Raw genomic sequence first — 3,769 nt, 5'->3', positions numbered from 1 at the left:
GTCGTAACCCTTTGGTGTCGGCCGCCCCACTGGCAAGTGCTCCCAACTCCAGATCGATAATAGAAGCATCGGACCACTGATGTAGGCTTCCTTTGACTCTACGATGTTTCTTGGATTCGCGCCCCTACGGCATGCCTCGTCCAGCTACACACAAACAAGAAATATGTCATTACAAACTAGAGAAAATTTCTACATGGTGAACACAATATTATAAGCAAACCTACTTACCTAACGATACAAATAAGCCAACGCTGTTGTACCCCAACTGAGTCCATGCTCCCACCCAGCAAACAGCTTAAGCCACATAAAGGAAGCGTTCACGCCAGTGCCGTCAGAGAAAAGAGTCTGGCTGACTACATACCACAAGTATGCCCTGGTATATTGCTGCACTGTTTCATCGTCCGCATCAGCCGGTCATTCCCCAAAGTGTTTAGCAATCCAATGATAACTTGCATCGGCGGACTTCCCTTGTACCCCTGGCTCCCTCCCTATGAGTCCAACCATAATCTCACGCCATCCATCAGAGTCTATGCTAAAACAAATAGGCTCTCCTTTGATGGAAAGTCCAGTGATCAGAGAAACATCGTGCAAAGTGACAGTCATCTCCCCAGCATAGAAGTGAAAAGTATGTGTCCCAGGGCGCCATCGGTCAACGAGTGACGTGATCGCACAAGGTTTCATCTTTGGCATCGAATGAGACACGAGTGAGATGAAAGGGAGAAGCCCGGTCTTCCAGATATACTCCATGTATCGCTCGTCATACTTCATCTTGTCATGAACCGAACCGGACCTCAGGTGAAGCTGATCAAAAACCCTTCCTTCATCTTCCATGAACCGTCCACGATGCAATTGATCATACGATGGATGGATAAGAGAAGCCATCCTGCAAATTACAAATGTATATGGTAAGCCCCGTTGTCATTTGCAAATATCCGCACTAGTGCAAAAACATACATACATGTGCAAAATTTCTACACTAATTCTTCTTCCATACACCATATATGTGCATATAATTTTCTACAACATAATACACCATATATTTGCACTAATTCTTCCATACACCATATATATGTGCGTACATATCCTAACCAAATTCATAGCACTTTCATAATAATCCTATATCATACATATTGTAAGCCATACATATCCCAAAATCACACTAATCCCTACATTATCACACCAAAATCCACTATACATTTCAACAAAAGGATGAACTAGGGTTTCACCCAAATCAATCAAATGGAGAGATTCCAACCAATAGAAAGAGGGGAAAGGGAGGAGAATACCTTGAGGATTCGAAGGGCAACCGGAGCCACCGATCTTCGGCTCAGATCCGCAGCTCTTGAGTGGGGAGAGGGAGGGGTGATTTGAGGGGTGCCATGGAGTGGGGAAAGAACAGAGAGAGGAAAGACAAAATGAACAGAGAAGAGAGGGGCTCGGGCAGCGATGTAGTGCAGGGGTATGGCGCCCCGGGCCGAGGTGTCGTGGTACAACCAATGGCGCCCTGGGCCAAGGCGTCATGGGCCCAAGGCCAAGCCGACATGGCAGTCAGCGCCGACGCGCACGGCACCATTGACCGAGGCGTTATGGTATCTAGCATGGCCCACCGGGTGCAGGCGTCATGCGTGTAGGGCCATTTTGTGAAATATTTCCAAAAGAGGGCCATTTTGTGCTGAACTTTGGCCAAAGGGCCAGTTTTGTGATTTTTCACTAAAGTGGACTTGGGAAAGCAGTACCCCATTAAGGTGAAGTATACCACAGTGTGGAAAGCAAAACAGAGGGCAATGAAAGAATTATATGATGATTGGGCAAATACTTTTAGGATGCTTTATAACTTCAAAGAAGAGGTGGAAAAGAGGTCACCTGGCAGTGTTGTGGAGATAGATACTGAGGTAACAGAGGATAGTAGAGTTCTTTTCTCCAAGTTCTTAATGGCTTTAAAGCCTGGCATAGATGGCTTCAAAGCAGGGTGTTGTCCATATTTGAGCATAGACTCATCTTTTTTGACAGGCAAATGGAATGGCCAATTGGCAGCATGCAATGCTTTATATGGACACAATTGGATGTTCCTTGTTGTTATTGGTTTGTTTCAGTGAGATAGAGGTTTCATGGACATGGTTCATGATGCAGTTGAAAAGATGCATAGGGCCAGTGTCACCTTTGGCAGTACACACAGATGCATGTAAAGGGCTAGAAAATGCAGTGAAGAATGTTTTTCCTCATTATGAGCAGAGGGAGTGCTTTGGCCATATGTGGATGAATTTTATCAAAAAATTCAGAGGGGGAGAATTTGGGAGAATGTGGCCAGCAGCAAGATCTTACACCAAACAAACACATTCATATCATCTTGATAAGATAAAAGCAGCATGCAGTGAGTTTGCTCCATGGTTGAACACCTATCATTCTCTATTGTGGTACATGTCAGGATTTAACAGTGCCATCAAGTGTGATCATATCAACAATAACTTGGCAGAAAGTTTTAACAACAAGATAAAGCAGTTAAAGAACTTGCATGTGCATGACATGGTTGACCAGATTAGGATCATGATCATGCGCATGTGGGAATTGAGAAGAAGGATTGGTGATTGTCTGCAAGGGGATAAGCTTCCTGCAGTGGTACAATAGATGGTGAACAGGAGCAGGAATCTTACACATTTGTCTGTTAAAAAATCTTCATTGTGGGGTGCTGATGTTAGAGATACCAATACTGGAAGGAGGCATGTTGTTAACATTGAGTTGCATGACTGCACTTGCCTCGAGTGGCAACACACCGGGAAACCTTGTGACCATGCCATACTTTTCTTGGCCTCCCAACCCAAGATAAACATGCACCCATACTTGCATGAATACTACTCAGTGGCAAAATTCAAGGCTGCATATGCAACTCCAATTCCAGCACTTACAGATCAGTCGCAATGGCCTGAAGTGGAAATTGAATTTTCCATGTGTCCTCCCTAACAAAAAGAAAAGCTGGAAGGCCTAAAGAGAGTAGATTCAAGGCATGGTTTGAGAAAAGTGGGAGTAGTAAAAAGGGGAAGGGGAAGAAGGATGCAAAGCCAAAAAGGTCCCAAAAAGGTAACAAAAATAGATGCAAATTGTGCCAGGAACTTGGGCACCGAAAAGGATCTCCAAAATGTCGTTACACTCCTGAAAGGCCAAAGTATGTTTACGTTTGTGTTTTTCTTTAATTTGGTTGTTGTACTTAATCACTAGCCAAATTACAAGCTTTGTTTTCCAGGAGGAAGCGTGGAGGTCAACCCCTTGTTGTTGAAGATTGCTGGGCAATCAAAAAGGCAAGAATCTATGGCTGTAGAAAAAAGAGAAGTTATGGTGATGAACCAAAGTTGGATGATGCTGCGGTGCAAAATGAGCAAGAGTTGGATGATGTTGTGATGCAAAATGAGGCAGTCTTTGATCTTGTGATGCGTCATGACCAACATTCGGATGATGATGTGGTGCAGAATGTGGTGCAAACTGAAGCTGTTGTGGTAGATGTTCTGCAAACTGAAACTGTAACCGAAGATGTTCTGCAAATTGAAACTGAAACTGAAGATGTTGTGCAAACTGAAGCTGTTGCGGCAGATCTGATGCAAACTGAGCCTATATTGCAAGTTGTATTACCAATTGAAGCTACTGGAGTTGTTGTTGTGCAAACTGAGCCTCATGTAGATGTTGTGGTGCCAACTCCAGCTAGTCCAGTTATGAAAATCAAGCGTTTGAGTGAATTACGTGGCATACGATCAAAAACTAGTAAGAAGAAGAAGAAATC

This window comes from Triticum dicoccoides, chromosome 5B (genome assembly GCF_002162155.2).
Source record: "Triticum dicoccoides isolate Atlit2015 ecotype Zavitan chromosome 5B, WEW_v2.0, whole genome shotgun sequence".
NCBI lineage: Eukaryota > Viridiplantae > Streptophyta > Magnoliopsida > Poales > Poaceae > Triticum > Triticum dicoccoides.
The sequence above is the reverse complement of the archived record's forward strand: the minus strand, read 5'-3'. Positions refer to the sequence as shown.